This window comes from Triticum urartu, chromosome 7A (genome assembly GCF_056163025.1).
Source record: "Triticum urartu cultivar PI428250 chromosome 7A, HENAU_Tu73, whole genome shotgun sequence".
NCBI classification, from domain to species: Eukaryota; Viridiplantae; Streptophyta; class Magnoliopsida; order Poales; family Poaceae; genus Triticum; species Triticum urartu.
The window spans coordinates 740280879-740299050 of NC_141879.1; the positions used below are offsets into that span (position 1 = coordinate 740280879).

An 18172-nucleotide genomic window follows, 5' to 3' on the forward strand; every position below is an offset into this window, starting at 1 on the left:
CCGGGAGGGTGTCCTTCCAGGAGCGCTTGTTGTGTCCCTCGTCGCCGTCATGGTTGCGGCACTGGCTAGCCTGTGACATGCCCCTAAATCCAGAGGAGCTGACGCGTGGGAAAGGCGACCACGCTGAACAGTAGGAGCCGGCGCGATGACTGGGAGGGGGGGCGCTCGTCAATGGGGATGACCGGCCTGTGCTGATCAACGTCGAAGTCCAGTCAAAAGGCTCGATGCGCGGGAAGGGCTGGTCATCATCGTCGCCGTCGTAGCCAGCAGAGGGCATGCTGCTATGCCCGGAGGACGGTGACCGCTACTCTCTTGGCGTCCAGTCCTCCACTTTGTCCTGGTGGAAGAGCAAGGTGTGGTGCTCAATAGTTGCTGGCGGAGGGACAACGCAACTTGGGGGGGAGGGGAGGGCGGCCCCTTCGGGGAAGGCAAACATGAAGTGGTGCGTCGGGATGTCGGTGGTACGCCGGCACCACACCCAGCAAACAAAGGTGCGCGTGTCCAGGTGCTCAAAGGTGTGTGTGTCCAGGCGGTCGATGCGGCAAAACTTGCCGAGGGACACCCTGTTCTTTATAAGCAAATGCTCCTCTCCAAATACATCTTAATTTGCAAATGGGACTACCACCCTCCTCGAGCTGTTAATTTTTTTTATACTTGCTTGAACTTCAGTTTCAGATCTTTCCGAGTACTCCCTCCATTTCATGATAATGCAGCTGCATTTTTAATAAATTGGGTTAAAAATGTACACATTTCAACGGCAGAGGAGGGCCATGAGCGCGGGGTCCACAAGTCATAAGACAAAGGCATCAGAGGGACCAGACGCCGCCCTCATCTTTGTTTTCCAATCCGGGCGGAGGTGCGGCGACGACGTTCCCCAATCGGGGCAGATGGGGCGCGGTCGGCCGCCGGTGCTTCGCTCCTTGGTCGTCCCGCTCCTCGCTTTCCCCCACCACGCATCGGCCATGGATGAATGGTCTCACCAAGTCAATCTAGGTCAGCCCCTTCTTAGTTCTTACCAAGAAAGAAGAACGTAATATAGTAGCATATTTTAATCTCGCCGGCGAACTTTATCACTGCCTTAATTTCACTGAAGACTCGATTACTGTACTAGATCCTACTTGAGTTCTAGACCTAGATTAGTACTAGTAGAGATTCCAAGTAACAAAAAATAAACGGTTCAAGTTTACTTTTTTGCGGGGTAGTTCAAGATTACATTAACTAGTAACGAAACACGACGATGTTACTGAAGACTGTGTATGTATGCGCGAGTCAAGCCTTTGGACGTGTCAGCTTGATGACGATCTCTAATCTCCAATGGTTCAACAAGTCAACAAAAGCTAAAGTTCCATCCTTTTCAGCTGGATAAGGCACCCCTTGGGCTGGGGATGAGTCGCCGAACAATCGGCCAAGTCTTCATATTTAATTCGTCATTCCTAGCAAACCACCTCTGGCTTAATACGAATTCAATGGTTGTCACACTCAAGATTACACCTACTCTTTAGAACGAAGCGTCGAGGATGGCCGTCCGGCCTTTCGAATACTATACTTCATTCAAGAGGCAACACAAATCATTGTCTGAGAGCACCTTAACATGCCCAATAACAGAGAAGAAAAATGGCTCAGTGCGCAAATGACCACACACCTTTTGTCCTTGCTCCTTATTGCTTGAAGAGAGTACAAAGCTATTTCCATAAAAGGATCCATCCACCAAAGACACACGAACAAACAGCTTTGCACAGCCTTTCTCGCCTAAAAACACCCCCACCCAACGAATTCTGCCGGAGCCGGAGGAGATGATGGAGGCGGCTATTGGCGCGGCAGTTCGCTCCGCGATTGGGGCCGCAGGCGGGCTCATCGGCAGCGTGGTGAATAAGCTCTCCGATAAGTTGGTGGAGGCGTATGTTGCCAGCTCCGAGCTCGGCCTCAACTACAAGAAGATAAAACAGGATCTCATGTTGACGCAAGGGCTGCTGCATGAGGCCCAGAGGAGGGGGGTGAGCGACAATCCCGGTCTGCAGGGGCTGGTGCAGCAGCTCAGCGGCAAGGCCGACGAGGCTGAAGACACCCTGGACGAGCTCCACTACTTCATCATCCAGGACCAGCTCGACGGCACCCAGTATGCGGTGCCGGATCTGGGCGATGGCCTTCGAGGTCAAGCTCGACATGGTGGCCATGCTGTCCGTCACACTGTCGGTAATTGGCTACCCTGCTTTTCTTGTTGCCGTAAAGAAGAGGATGATTGTGCTGCTGTTACGAAGAACCCACACAATCCAACAATTTCTAGTAATAGGAATGATGCTCCAGTTCCAGTTGATAAGCTCCCGTTTGACAGAGTAGCCATGTCCAAGAAAATTAAGTCTGTGATAGAGGAAATACATTCCCTGTGTGACCCTGTCTCCAAATTGCTCAACATAATTCCACACCATAGTAGCACAGCAAGTGTGACCCTGACACGGTCTCGCATGGGATCAATCACTACCCAACATACACTCTACGGAAGGGAAACTATTTTCGAGAAAACACTAGATGATATCACCAGTGGTACATATCATTCGGAAACCAGCCTTTCTGTTCTTCCTATAGTTGGTCCAGGGGGTATTGGAAAGACGACTTTCACACAACACCTCTATAGTGATAAAAGAATATAAGAACACTTTGATGTTAAGGTTTGGGTGTGTGTATCAACTGATTTTGATGTGTTTAAGCTCACCAAGCGTATCTATGACGGCATACTTGGGACTGAAAAAGAAGAAAGCAACACAAGTGCAAATCAAACAACCAACTTGAACGGGCTTCAAGAATCTATTGCCAGGAAATTGAAGTCCAAAATGTTTTTTATTGTCTTTGATGATATATGGGAATGCAACAGTGAGGGTTGGGAAAACTTGTTAGCACCATTCATCAATGGGGACACCAAGGGCAACATGGTTCTCGTTACAACTAGATTTCCATCTAAAGCTGAAATGGTGAAAACAACCAACCCAATAGCACTGGAAGGCCTGGAGCCTCAGGTCTTCTTCACATTTTTTGAAGCATTCATATTTGGTGGACACAAACCTAAGGATTACCAAGATGACTTAACTGATGTTGCAAGAAATATTGCCAATAAACTAAAGGGTTCGCCTCTAGCAGCCAAAACAGTAGGTCGGCTACTGAAGAAGGAACTTTCTCGGGAACATTGGATTGGAGTTCTTGAAAACAATGAATGGCAAAAACAAAAAAATGCTAACGACATCATGCCATCCCTAAGAATCAGCTATGATTACCTTCCTTTCCATCTGAAAAAATGTTTTCCTTATTTTTCCCTATTCCCTGAAGATTATAGGTTTAGTAACTTAGAGATTACATATTTCTTGATTGCATTAGGAATCATAGACAAAGATGAGAACTGCATGGAAGAATTAGTGGATAATGGTTTTCTCATAAAGGGAGTTGATATTAGGGAGAATCAATACTATGTGATGCATGATTTATTGCATGAACTATCTCGGAGTATTTCATCACAAGAATGCCTAAACATATGTACTTCAAATTTTAGAACCGATGTCATCCCACAAACCATTCGACACTTATCTGTCACCATGGAATTTGGATATGACAAGAATTTTAGGAGAGAGATGATTAAATTGAGGAGCAAGATAGACATTAGAAATTTGCGGGCCTTGATGATTTTTGGAGAATATGATGGAACCATTGATGGGATTTTGAAAGACAGTCTTAAGGAAATAGAGGGTCTCCGTGTCCTATTTATAGTAGTAGACTCTCCAGAATCTTTGCCACATAACTTTTCAAAACTTATCCACCTTCGATACCTCAAAATTACCGCATCAGATCACGAGGAAATGCCTTTGCTGCCTTTGCCTAGCACAGTATCCTGTTTTTACCACTTAAAATTATTGGAACTAAGAGGTCAATGTAGATATAAATTGCCTAAAGATATGAGCCACCTTATCAATTTATGTCATTTTTTGTTAGAGATCATGAACTCCAGTCCAATGTTCCCGAGGTTGGAAGGATGAAGTGTTTAAAGGAGTTGGAAGTGTTCTATGTCAAGAAAGAGAGTGTTGGGTTTGAATTGAGTGAGTTGGGGGAACTAATAGAGCTTGGAGGAGAACTGAGTATATATAATCTAGAAAAGGTGTCCACTAAGGAAGAGGCTATGGAAGCCAAATTAGTGTGGAAAAGGGATTTGAAAATTTTGAGTTTAGGATGGCATTGGGATGCAGGCCAACATATCACAGAATCTGATGTTATTGATGGTCTCGAACCACCCCCTAATCTTCAAGAACTATCCATTACAAATAATGTTTGCACAACTTATCCTCGTTGGTTTTGTGGTGACATTAGCACAAAAATGCTTGTCTCCCTCTACCTTGACGGTGTGTTATGGGGCACTCTTCCACCTTTTGGTCAGCTTCCTCTTCTCAAGACACTCACAGTGAGGCATATTTATAATGTTCGTGAGATCAAACCTGGCTTTGGTGGTGCTATGGACAAAAGCTTTATGCATTTGAAGAGGATTGTTCTTGATACATTGCCAGAACTTACCGAGTGGATTGGAGCTCCTAATGCTCATTCCTTCTCAAAACTTGAATACATTGAGTGCAGAGAATGTCCCAATCTCTGTATGCTGCCCTTCCTTCAGGAGGGCTCTGGCTCTTCTTATACTCATCTATCGCAACTTGAAATTTCTAATTGCCCTAAGTTGTCCCTGCCGCCCATGCCTCACACTCCCACATTAACGTCTTTCTCTGTGCAATGTCGTCATGGCACAAAATTGCATTATCTTGGAAAAGAGTTGGAAGTTAAGCAGTATGACAGGGAGTTGGCCTTGCATAACCTGGATAAAGTAGAGACTGTGAGCATTACTGGTGTATCACACATTTCGTTGACACGGCTCAACAAGCTTAGGCCCCTAATAAGACTAAGTGTCTGGTCATGCGGCATCACGTGCCATGGACTCCAGGACCTCACGCGGCTCCAATCATTTACAGTATACGACTGTGGCAACTTCTTTGGGTGGCCCATAGAAGAATCAGGAGAAGGAGCTCACACCATCAAGCCTGTTTTCAATGTTTCACTCAGTGATTTTTCAGTTATCTCAGACTCCAGCATGAAGTCATTGGCTCTCCTCTCAAACCTCACGTCTCTCACAAGGCTAGAGCTAAAAGACTGCGAGAATATAATAGTGGAAGGGTTCAATCCTCTTATCACAGTCAACCTCAAGCAATTGTGCGTCTACAATAGTAAGTATAGTATTAAGGGTTTTCAAGCCCAGTCTGTAGCTGCTGATTTGCTGTCAGAGATGGCAAGAGTGAAACTGCCAGCAGGCTCCTTCCACCGATTGACAACACTTGAAGTGGATAGCATCTCAGCGGTGCTTGTTGCTCCCATCTGCACCCTCCTCGCCACTACTCTCCGCATATTACGGATCAGCTGTGATCGGCGGAAGGAAAGCTTCACAGAAGAGGAAGAGAATGCGCTGCAGGTCCTCATCTCCCTACAGGAACTAGATTTTATGTTTTGCCAAGATATGCCATCCCTCCCTGAAGGGCTACACAGCCTTCCTTCTCTCAGGGAACTGCGAGTCTACGAGTGTCTTGGAATCCGAGCGCTGCCCAAGGGTGGCTTCCCCACTTCCATGCAACAGGTAGAAGCAATACATTGCAGTGCAGAGCTAACGGAGGAAGTCAAGGAATTAAAACGCACAACATACCCATATCTTAGCGTGAGATGTGTCTGTATATCTGCACGTGGATGCAAGTCATGTCGCATGCACACCTCAACCCATTCATGATTTTTTCTGCCATTGCCAGTTTTATGGTAAGTACATATTTGTGCTCAATGATTCATGATTTTTCATTCATTTGCGCTTCTTCATCTCACGCATACAGCTAGCTACCCAGGCTTGCATATAATTTCTTATGCAGCTTCGTTCTGTATGCAGTTTTGGAAGCTCTGAATTGGTCTGTCACACCTGGTATTCGAAATGGACTATTACTGTTCTCATGTTATACAACTGCCTGGTGAACTTTGAAGACCAAGGCGACACCTGATCGATGGGCCTGGAGGTGAGTCAATATCTATGTGCTTTCTTTTAACTGCTAAATAAAATCTCATCAAGCAAATATTTTCAAGTGTAAATATGCATTCAAATTTATCCATTCATGCAACTATCGGTTCCTCCATTCCTGCAAGCAGACAGGCATGTGAATACATATTTCTCCATTCCTGCAAGCAGACAGACATGTGAATAATGGAGCATCAACTATCGGTTCTGCAATTTAATTCTGTATCATCATGTATGGGACAACCTCAACAGGACGATTCGGGTACCTAAGCTGCTGATTTTTTCAGTTTTGCTTTACATTCTTCTCATAAACTGCTGAGATCGTGTCACTCACCATGAAACTTCCGTTAGGAGGACAATTTGAAGCTTCGAATGGCGATACGGCATCATGTTCCATGTACTGACTACTGGTAAGCAATTACAGTTAGTACCAACAACAACAAAAAACAAGGGTACGTATGTCCTTGACGCAATAATTTGCCATTCTGTCAGTGCACACTCCTGAATTACTTGAATTCTTTTCACCAGAAAGGTACTTTGCCGGTGCCACACTCCTCAAGCACCTGATATATTATACTAGCAAAGAAGATATTAAATCAGCGCCTTGATTCAAGATAGTCAGCACCTCTTTTCTCTAGTTGCTCTGAAGGAATAATTATTTGAGCAATAAGTCCTAAATAGCACAGGTTATGTTGCAAGCATTAGTTCTGTGTTTGAGTATACATCTCAAAGTTTTAAAGCATTCTTCGTGGTTTTAAGCGAGAATGTTCTATTAGCCTATTTTTCTGAAAATCTCAGTGCTAAAATACGTGTCATTCAACTTTGGAACAGGCTGATTATTTGTTCGAGTGAAGTGCATCATAGGTCCTCGAACTATTCCAGATCCTCAGTGCAATGTGTGTCATGCTGGTCCTCAAACTATTTCAAAGGTGTCAGGTAGGTCCTTGAACTATTTCGTAGGTGTCACACATACACACACTTATTACATTTCAAGGATTTTTGAGGACCTAGGTGACACTTTTCATAGTTTGCGGACTTACATGACACCTTCGAAATAGTTCGAGGACCTAGGATGCACTTCACTCTATTTGTTCACTAGCTGCCTAGTACACCTTGAGCTGATTGGAAAAATGCTGATGTTTCACTAGGCAGGTTCACCTGTTGACCAACTCAAAATTAAAGACCTGAGCATTTGGATTCATTGGATTCCTTAGCATTCGTTCATTTCTCTGACCTTTGCATTCGTTCCTTGGATTGTGCAGAACTATTACAGCGAAAGGCGAATTCTGCAGCTGGCATTCTGGAGTTGACTGTTCTACCCAAAGAATAACGTTAACAGAAGCCTCTGTCTTGGATCTCTTCTCAGTGTGGCATGATGATTCAGGTGTTTGACACTTTGACTTGTTTGATTCATCGTGTCGCATCATCATTCTTCAGGTGTTCCCCTCCCTATCTATTGACCAACCCAGACGTTGTGGCTGAAGTTGTGACTCAATGGCTGAGCAAGTGGATGGAGACAGCTATCGAGCGGTTCTCCTGATTCAGTGTTCCATACATTTTAAGGAAGTGTTCGGTTCCTCTCCGCTCCTCTAGCTCCGCTCCCGGAGCGGACCAAACTTCAGCTCACTTTGGCGGAGCTGCCAAAACCGAGCTCCACCAATTCCGCGTATTGGAGAGATTCCAAACAGGGCCTAAGTAAGTAGGACAAAGCATCATCTGTACGTATTGCATTTCAAGGTCTTAACAGTGAGATACCACGCAAAAAAAAAATCTGTAACAATCTAATTTGGATTATGCTGATGTTTCAGGTTTGACATCAACACTGCTCTGTCATTAATGGCCTCCTTGGACTGTTGCGCTATTCTCTTGCAACGCACATTGGCTGTCTTCCTAGTGACTCGGCTGCTTGCGTGTTTGATGAGGTTACCGATTTGGATGGAACAACAATTTATTCCCTGGTATGTTCATCTCTGAGCAGTTTTAGATGATAAGGGTGTTGTATATGGTGTAGGCAACGCACCTTCTTTTGTCCATTCACATTGGTTGTTCAGATAAAGAATGTTTGCTTAGCCCTTTGTTCCGAAAATCTGTTTCATTCATGCACAGCATCGGTACAGGATAATTATTTGTGCACACAGTACATGACACCAGAGAGAGCCAATTACATCGAAGAAGAAAAACAACTTGAGCAGGTTTTGGAGACTGCACATATGTGGTGTTTATTACACTGGCGTCTGTGAGAGTTTCAGTGCCAACTCAAAGTAATCAATTGAGCATTTACATTATGCGAGTTCCCTTTACCTTGTTCAATCAATTGCCTGACCTTAGATTAATTACTTGGATTCTGCAGAACAATTTGCAGACAACAGTAACTTCTGAAGTTGGTTGTCCGTCCCCCCGACAATACAAGTAACCAGTGAGCCTCTGACAGAGTGCTGCGCAGTTCTGCATAATCGACCCTATCAAAGGTAATTTACAGTTCATGTGTTCGGTGTTGCACGATTGATGATTCGGATGTTTTGGTACTGATTTTGTGCATCATCGTGCATGCAGGTGCCTGTCAGCCTGCCTCACTTTTGATGAACCTGAAATCCTCAACCATGATTAGGAGGAAGCTACTACAGTACGGTACAAGACAGGGAAGCAGTACAAACATGAAACCCGCCTTCTCCCCGGCCTCTCCTAGACTTACTCCACTCCCCCTCTTTCCCCCCCTGCATCCGCTCAGGCCACATTTTACGCTGACGCCAACCACACGTCCCGTTGCAAGCTCATCGCCCCGTTGTCATTGGGCAAGCCCTGAATGCTCCCTGCTGCCTTCGCCAGCCAGCTCCCCACCCACTCCATGTTCCTCCCTCCACCTCCTCTCATCTCCATCCTCCTCCTTGTTATTGCACACGCCGATTCAGTCCGTGTGCAGAGAGTCTGCTAGCTGCACAGCTACTCAAACGCATGTCCACACTTGTCTGCTCACAATGGCCAGCATAGCTGAGCTTCTTAGTGTCCTCTCATATATGGTGGATCTCTCCTTCGTCCTGGGCCTGACGATCACCACGGCAAATCGACTGACGGGACGGGATCAACCATCTGCAAAACTTGGCACGCGAGAGACAAGAGCCTGTTTCTTGATGATGATGGCGGTTTTAGAAAACCATGCACATGTTTCTGTAGTGTAGGTCAGTACATCAGTTCTTCCCTGCCATTTGTAAACTTACTTCAAAGGCTGGAATGTAATTATTGCAGTTTGGTTCCAGCAAATAAGAAAGAACATATGAGAAAAAAAAGCTCAAGCGTTGTAATGCTGCTACTTCAGAGTTCAGACTGGACAGTTCATTCTGCCAAGCTTGCAAACTCTGACGAACCTGGAGCAGCATTGCTTGTTTTTCAGATATGTGGTTACTACTAACAGTGTGCTGCACACTTGAATTATTAGTCCTTTTATTCTTGGAATCTGCGTAGTACGATAAGAGCATACTCCGACACTCTGCAACGGCAGGTAGATCACAAGAAACAGCAAAATAATATAAATAGGAAAGGAGCGCAAGAAATGAGTTTTTCGGTCAGCCCCACTCTCAGCACACCTCCAGGATTAACCATTTTTCAGCCTCGCGTCAATCTTTCTTCTCCATGGAAACTTCAGATACATGCTGCACTTGACACACCCCGCCGGCTTCTGCCACTGTAACATGCATTAAGGAAACTGCACTGTTAAGCGGGCGCAAAGGACTCCTGGAAGGAATTTTCTTCAGAGATCCACCCTCATCTCTAAAGCATTTCTGATCAACGCACCATACAAGGCGAGAAACAATGCATTGAAATGAAAAGGTGATCTACGCCCTCGGAAGCATTGCATATCACACACATGGAGATCCCAGCCAATTACAAACAGCCAGCTGCATAGCCAATAGTGCTGTGATTTCATCCATAGACTTTAAGTCTGCTACACACACGTGCCCACCTAGTTCGAATACATTTTACGGGCACAACTTTGTCTCTGTCGATGATGGTACATGTAACCAAAGAAGTAATCAGAGAAACTAAGCACTACACCACTAGGCAGACCCTTCAGGGATCGTATGACATAAGCTCCAGCACAGTTCCATAAGTAGATCACAGAACCAAACATAGGTGTATGAGGCTTCGGCATTTTCGCACTTCAGGTGGATGAGGAAAGCATCGTCCAGAGGCAAGCAACACTTTCCCAGGGGCCCTGCAGCCATGCCTTCCTCCAAAAACCACTCTGCTACCTGAGCCATGATGAACAAAATGTAGCATTCCTGTCAGATAGAATGTAAACAATTTTTCGTTCTGTACTTATTACTACTTATTAGGTTCTGTCATGTGATTTTAAAACACAAAAGCACCGCACGTGACCATCAACTAGAGCAGAAATCAATTTCTTTTTTTTCGAAAAGGGGGGACTCCCCGGCCTCTGCATCAGAATGATGCATACGGCCATCTTATTAACCAAATAAAGCAGTGCGAACATGGTTCCAAGGTCTCCAAAAGTAATAAAAAAGCAAAGAAAGCTCACACAGAGCCAAAAAGGGCTAGAAACACCAACTAGCCATGAAAAGACGCCACAACCGGCTGGCTAAAACTAGATAGGTAAACTAAATGCATATCCTATTACATGACCGCCATCCAAACCGGTTGAAGATATCCCGAGCTACCATCTCCCAGCGGAAAGATCCAGTAACCAAATGCTCCCTGGCCTCTGTCAGGGTGAGTAGCGACCACGAACGGATCAGTGACGTAGTTCGGAATATAACCTGCAAAAAATGAATACATGATATTCTGTTAAAAACCAAATCATTTCTGCAAGTCCAGATAGTCCACATCAAAGTGCAAACTCCAACCCGAATGTGATTCGCTAAGTCAGGCTCAATCCCATTAAGCCATGTCCCAAATAATGCGTTAACAGAATTCGGTGGATTGATATTAAAATCAATTTATGCTTACCTATGTATTTGATGGAATTAGCTCTACAGCACACCTGCCTCGCCTTCTCGGTCGTTTACAGTGATCACTGCTGCCGGCTCCTCTTCTTCTACTAATTCTTCGGGTAAAGCTTTGGAACAAAGAAAAAACAATGAGTATTAATTTGCACTATTGGGCCAGAGAGAAGAGAATTAATCTAGCTTATTATGTCAAAGTCTACAGAAGCCTAGCTGCGGGAGAGAAAAAGACTTACGAATCCGCTGGCAACGAAGGGTGGGCCGGTTAGGATGGGCGTCCAATGCGAGCTCCAACATATCAGCCGCTTTCTGCACTGCTGGCAAGCAGTGTTCCTCAGACCAAAGACGAACCGTGACTTTCTGTAAAGAAGGGAGGTGCCGCACGTCGGCGTCCAAGTCACCACTGGAGATGTGCGACGCTCGGGCACAGAAGAAAAGAGTTTCAAGCCTGGGCATAGATCCCCGTGGAAACATTGATGGCCCTATCTGATCTTTGCAAACTTAATTTTGTCGAGTCCATACAACATCTTCTTGAAATTCTTTGTTATGTCGGGATTCCGAGACACCGAAACAAACACTCCACAGTCGAATTCTGCTCTGATCTTGTCATACACCGCCCTAGCAAGCGTTGTCTTACCCAATCCACCAAATCCAACAATAGACATAGTCTTGAGCTGCTGCTTGGACCTCTCATCCTGACCAAGGAGCTTCTCTATCAGCTCATCCCTTATGCCCTCAATGCCTACAAGTTCTGCGGCATCTCTGTACACAGCCTTAAGGCGAGGATCAATGGCATTCCCCACACGGTCGGCGCGTGCCTCTGACGGAGCTCACCCAGCTCCTTGGCGAGCTCCTGGGCGTCTTGGATGGCACCGGAAATCTGATGGAGAGACTTGCCCTTGCTGAACAATTTCTTGGTCCGCTTGAAGAATTTCTTAACTCTGTTCTTCAAGTTGTTGGGGCCGAGCTCGGCATGGCTGCCGTCGTACACGCGGACCATGTAGGCGTCCACGGCGTCCTCCATGTTATGTTGTAGGACAGCTCCCTCACCTTGCCCGCCCAGATCCGGACCTGCGGGTCGAGCTGCTCCGGCGGCACGTCGCCGACCTTGGAGAGGACGACGTACATCATCTCCAGCTCCGTGACGAGAGACTGGACGCCCTTCTTCACACGGCTGCCCAGGGTGAACTCGGCCACGAGCAGGTCGCCGAGCTTGCGGAGGAGGGGGCTCAGCGCCCCGGTCGCGACCTGCATTGCTCTGCTCGATTGGATCTAGTGGCGTGGCGGTCTCCGGCGGCTGGTCTCCAACGGGGATGGTGAGGTGGACGGGTGGCTGCTTTGTGGTGAATGGTGAGGTAGTAGTGGGACGGGTGAAAATGGGAGGGCACGAGTTCTCTCCGGCGGATCGGCTCCGGCGAGGTGGCGAGTTCGCTCCAGATCTGAAGTTGTGATGGTACTACTCCCTCCGTTCCAAATTACTCTTTATAATTTTAGTTCAAGAGTAATTTGGAACGGAGGGAGTAGTACAGAGAGGAGTGAGGCGAGGGAGGCAGGAAGACAAAGAAGACTCGCGTCTATACAAGCGTGGACTTGGGGTTGACTCGAGCGATCTGGATTAACCAACGTCTTAGTGAAGAGTATCCCTAAAACAAAACGCCTACTAGTAGTTCAGAGTAGATCTATAAGAAATTGATGCAATGGCGTGTGAATAAGGAAAAGTTCTGAAGCATAGAAAAATAATCACATAATACTATATCACTTAAAAAGAGTGAATTGAACAAGTTCTTTTTTATTAAGTGTTTACTCGGTACTTCTGGTTGGGTTTATAAGCCAGGTAGGGGAATTTAGATCAGTAAATGTAACTACGTAGTAGCAAAAAAAAAAAGTGGTGATGTGCCAATATAGCGGGATATCTGCATTCAAGTGTCTTCTTTCATTAACGGTTTTGCTAATTTACATACGGATGAAAACAATTCATTTTCATCCGTTTTCTGTGCCGTGCGATCTGTGCGCGGAGATTCGTGTGTTTGACCCGTTAGTTGTCTCTTTTTGGTCTCGTTTCTCTTATCGGGCCCGTGTGGTTAACCCGTTTTCCCATCGCAACCCCGTGCGTCTGTGTCGCTCTCCTCCTCCCAGCCCCTCTGTCAATTTCAAACACGCAACCCCGAACAGAGTCGAGCGAGAGAGTGTTTTGGTGGTGACTCGTCTGCGCTCTACCTCGTGCTGCCCCGCTTCCTCTGCTTCCCTTTTGTTCCTGCCGGCTGGATCTGCGGCATCTCTTGGCCCCGCACCGACCCGTCCCCATTTCCGCCGCTAGCGATTTTGTTTGTCGGATTCGGTATTTCCCCCCTTCCCTTTTTGTTGTTCATGTGATTTGTTAGGTAGTGAGTTGGTTTTGTCTGTCAGATCTGTTGATTGTATCCACCCCCCGCACCTATTTTCGGTGTAGATTTGTTTAGGTTGGCCATTTCTGGGATGCGTTTGGTTGATCTGCTAAGCGCGGTAGCTGCGGTAGCTGGGATGCGCGTCAGTTTGATCTGATGATCTGTAATTCGTTGGTTGTTCGAATTCGAGTTGTTCCTGTCAGGCTGGCTTGCTTAGTTGTACTAGTCTGATGTATTCAGTCAATTCGAACGGATCTATTCTGTTCCCTGGCCTTAATCCCTAGACCGTTTTTCTTCACTGGTGGGTATGTGGCTTACTCTGCAATTCCTATTTGGACTTACAGTGATTTACAGTGCAATCCCCATTGTTTTTTTAGAGTGATTTACAGTGTAATTCATACTGGATTTTCATTGATTTTTCACTGTAATTCGTAGTGGGTTTCCAGTGTGATTTTCTAGTGGGTAGGTAGTAGATTGTACTGTAAATCCAAAGCAATTTGTACTGTAATCCCTGGTTATTTTACAGTGTAATTACAGTGTATTTTGCCGTCAGTGGATTTGCACCGTATTTGCTAGTGGAATAACAGTGTATGTGTCATGTATAATTACAGTGTATTTTTGTCAATGGAGTTGCACTGTATCTGTTAGTGGAATTATAGTGTATTTGTCAGTGGATGTACAGTGTTGTACAGTGTAATTTGATAGCTGATTTACAGTGTAATTGACTTGGATTTTTATAGTGGAATTGCGTTTGGATTTACAGTGTATTTGTCAGTAAATTTACAGTGTAATTGATAGCTGATTTACAGTGTAAATTCAGTGTAATTACACTGTAATTGTGATTGTATTTACAGTGCAATTACAGTGTGTAGCTTGATATTGTATGTTTTATAGCAGAGAAATTGTGACCATTTTGTGATGCATCGCTAGTTTGCAATTGATATTCGGAATTGCTAATTTTCAGTCGGATGAAAAAAATTGGGCTTCATTCGTTTTTTCAGTCGTGTGATCTCTGTCCTGAGATTCGTGTTTTGTCTTATCGGGCACGCTAAATTTTTGAGGGAGACCCGTTTTAGTTTTCCCTCGCGGCCCGAACCGCCGGTCTTCTCTTTATTTTCATTTTTTTCCCTTTTTCTCTCCCCCTCCCCTTTCTCATTCTAGCACGCCACCGAGAGAGAGAGAGAGAGAGAGAGAGAGTCATGGCCATTTGGAGCTCCCCTCGCCCCTCCCTCAAGTTCTTGGTTGTAATTATCCCCTATCCCCTATATCATCCCCTGCATTTTTTTCTTCTGATTTCTTGATCCGACAGATTGTATTCTTGTCTATTGGTCATTTCTGGGCTTTTTTGTTGCGGATGATGTAGATGTAGTGGTGGATCTCTCTATCTTTTTTAATATTAGCTTATCCTGTCATTTGATTTTGATGCCCCCTGTACTGGGTGTTGTGTCGTCCCTATGGGCGTCTGATAGGTGTATGATTCCACTGGTTGTTTCAATTCAGCTAGCCTATTTGATGTGGATGTAGGATGCAGATGCTTAATCCCCTGGTTGATTGAGTCTCATGGTCTGTAGTTGGGGTTTCTCGATTATGTGTCCATTTTTGTGTAAGTTCCAGTGGAATTTTCAATTTAATTACATTGTAGTCCAGTGTAATTGTGTAGTGGTGTACAACCCTGTAACTTACAGTGTATATTACACTAATTTCAATGTATTTTCACTGTAATTTTAAAGTAATGTGTAACTTACAATGATTTACTCTGAATTTTTAAGTATTTTAGTGCAATTTATAGTGATATTTTCAGTGTAACTTGGAATTTCTAGTAATTTTAGTGTTACTTACAGTGATTTGCACTGAAATTTCCAGTATAATTTTCTGTGCAATTCCAGTTTAATTATGTTATAGTCCAGCGTTATTGCATAGTGCTTTACAACAATGTAGCTTAGCATACTTTTGTACAGAAATTTCCAGTGTAAATTTCGGTGTATTCACAATGTAATTGTCTAATTTACTAGTAGTGTCCTGTGACTTACATTACTTTGCACTGAAAATTCCAGTGTAAATTTGATTGTAATTTCATTGTATTTACTGTGTAATTACACTGTATCATCAGTGCACTTATACTGTTAATCACAGTGTAATTTCAGTGAATTACAATGTAATCCATGTGATTACATTTACATGTGGTGCTTCCTGGTGTAGCCGTGGCATATTTTAGGTGGTCTTTTTGTGTGTCTTAGTTGCAGTCCTGATTGTTTTCTATGATTTTTAGTTAGTTATTATGTAAGTGGTTCTCTCTGTAATATATTCTTTTTGTGAATGATAGAAATGATTTAGTTTACCGTGTCAGTCTTTGGAGGGTGTTCATTCAACTGTTGTTATTAGTTTACTATCATAATCATTTGACCATGGTTAGTGAAACAAATGGGCAGATTGATGAAGGGTTGTGAGCAGGGAACCCATGACCTTTCTCCTCATGATAGTGTAGATTCTTAAGAGAAACCTTTTATCCCCGACGACTATGCTGATGATGATTGTTTCAACGTGTCGCAGGTTTAAATTTTCCTTTTCAATAGACTATCCTGCTTGTTTTGATTTTCCTGCACCCTAGTTTTAACTAAGTTTCATTTTGCTTTTTCCAAGTTTTGTCTATGGATGATGGTATTTTAGACTAAGCATTGTTTGATTTCTATGTGAATCATGTAAGTAATTAGTTATTGTTCTCTTCAATTCTCATTTCGTGTTGGTAGCTCCTAGTATTTTTTTTACAGTGCCTCTGATCTGAACTTACATTGCCCCTGTAAGTTTTGATTTTACAGTACCATTGTTTCATTTTCTACAATGTGCTTCAGTAAGATTTACTATTTTTATGATCAAAGTAAATGTGTTGTCACATTTACTGTAAGTTTTGGTAGCTCATAGCATTCTTTTTACGGCGCCTCTGATTTGATTTTACAATGTGCTTCAGTAAGATTTATAGTTTTATGATCAAAGTAAACAATGGTGTCATTTATTGTAAGTTCTGGTAGCTCCTAGTATTTTGTTTACAACACCTCTGATATGATTTTATAGTGTTTTCAAGCTATGGTCAAAGTATTTTTTTATTTTCATTTTTTACAGTGCTATTGATGGATTTCTTGCAGTGTGCTTTTTCGGACTTTTACTATTATTTCATCACATTAATTGGATGTTCCATTTTCTATGAAGTCTGAGATTTTGATAGTGTGCTTTTCACCATCTTGCAGTGCACTATTCTCATCTAGTTCCATGTTTCTTCTTTTTGTTGTCTTCAGACCATGAAGCAACTCGTTGGAGTTGTTCAAGGTTATCAAAGTGTTGGATTGCTTAGTTGGGTCCTCTTTCAAAGTTAGTGATGGTTTTTCCCCAAGATTGAATGCTGAAGTTAAATTCCAAAACATATCATCTACTCCAACTTTGAAATTTTCCAACAGTTGGAAGTACTATTCATGGAAGCAATCTGCAGATTAGCAGAGAGTATTATGTTATCAATTTTTTTCTTATGTATTTTTATTTGTTCAAGCTTTAAGTAATGTTTTTGTTTTTGTACAATTTGACCTTATGTAAATGATCAAAATAAAGTCCAGAATGTTTGAAAGGCTGACACCAATTTATGCATTATTTGGTTCAGTCTATCCCTAAAGTCTTGTTTGTTATCTCTTCTTCTGTTTCTATCGGGTTTCAAACAGGTGTGGACCCGTTTAGTATTCGTGTTGTTCCCTCTCTAGGATCCCATGTTTGTGATTCTTGCAGAACCATTAAAAGGATAGAGCGTAGCTGGGATAGATACAGCGACAAACAAGAACAGGAACATACAAAAGGACAGTGGACACTTTTCAAGTTGTGGACACTTTTCAAGTTGTGGTTGGTCCAAAAAATATGACTGAAGCCCAATAGCTTTCATCCGGCTGTCAAATAGACAGTCCCTTCATTAAAGTGGAGTTTTTGTTCTGTCCAAGAGACAAAGAGAGGCTAATTTTATTGCACACACCTTGGGTGAGAGTGTTGTGTTGACACTTGTCTTTGGTTTCATGATCCCCCGACCCCTATTCTTCCTCTGTTAATTGACGATGTAAGTGTGTTTTAATTAATAAAGCTAACCATGATAGCATTCTCTAGAAAATAAGTGTTTACGTGCCACAGAAAAAATAACTTTTTAGACACGTTGTCAACTGAAGTTTCTAAAATATTCTAGGTTGTCAAAAGAAACTATTCATATGTCTCTTACTTATTTTAATTTTAATTTTATACCTTTTTCATTTTTATAATATTTTTTCTTGTGTATATATGAATATTTTAAAGGTAAAGACATGGCAAGTATTTTTTAATAATTATATGGTGATCAGATTTTTAAACATCGCGGACATTTACACTATGACCATTTTTTTGTGTTCAAGCATTTTTATATAAAGTTCATCTATGTTTCTACAATTATCATGTAATATTAAAAAATACACGTGTAACTAAAATAGTGTTCCTGTCGCAAAAAATGATTTCAAAGTGTCACTTTTTTTAAAATATGTTTTTCTTCTGAAAACAAAAAATCTACAAAGAAATTGACGGAAATATTGCTTAAAACCAAACTGATTGAAAAGTCGAAGAAAAACAACATTACGCGGGCCAATGGCACATGACTGCATCATGTGGTACCCACTCGTTACGAGCAATCACATATGGGCAGCTAGTGGGCCGACCTACCTTAGCTATTGGGTAAAAGGGGCATTTCCTTCTTCTTCCCAGCAAAA

The 18172-nt window shown here is 43.3% G+C and overlaps 2 long non-coding RNA genes and 2 pseudogenes across 3 annotated transcripts; 3 read left to right on the forward strand and 1 right to left on the reverse strand.

Moving 5' to 3' along the window:
• Positions 1-1585: 1585 nt before the first annotated feature.
• On the forward strand, positions 1586-6056 carry LOC147962576 (putative disease resistance protein RGA3; annotated as a pseudogene).
• Positions 6057-8192: 2136 nt separating this feature from the next.
• LOC147962577 (uncharacterized) lies at positions 8193-9253 on the forward strand. The gene is made up of 3 exons (XR_015612403.1): positions 8193-8331; positions 8421-8538; positions 8624-9253. It is a non-coding gene; the product is annotated as an uncharacterized LOC147962577 (long non-coding RNA).
• A 654-nt stretch (positions 9254-9907) lies between these two features.
• LOC147962578 (uncharacterized) lies at positions 9908-12521 on the reverse strand (annotated as a pseudogene). Its single transcript, XR_015610795.1, has 3 exons — positions 11265-12521; positions 11033-11141; positions 9908-10842 (listed from the first exon to the last, which is right to left on the reverse strand). The product of XR_015610795.1 is annotated as an uncharacterized LOC147962578 (transcript).
• A 600-nt stretch (positions 12522-13121) lies between these two features.
• LOC147962579 (uncharacterized) lies at positions 13122-17070 on the forward strand. Its single transcript, XR_015611606.1, has 2 exons — positions 13122-13366; positions 16703-17070. It is a non-coding gene; the product is annotated as an uncharacterized LOC147962579 (long non-coding RNA).
• Positions 17071-18172: the final 1102 nt, after the last annotated feature.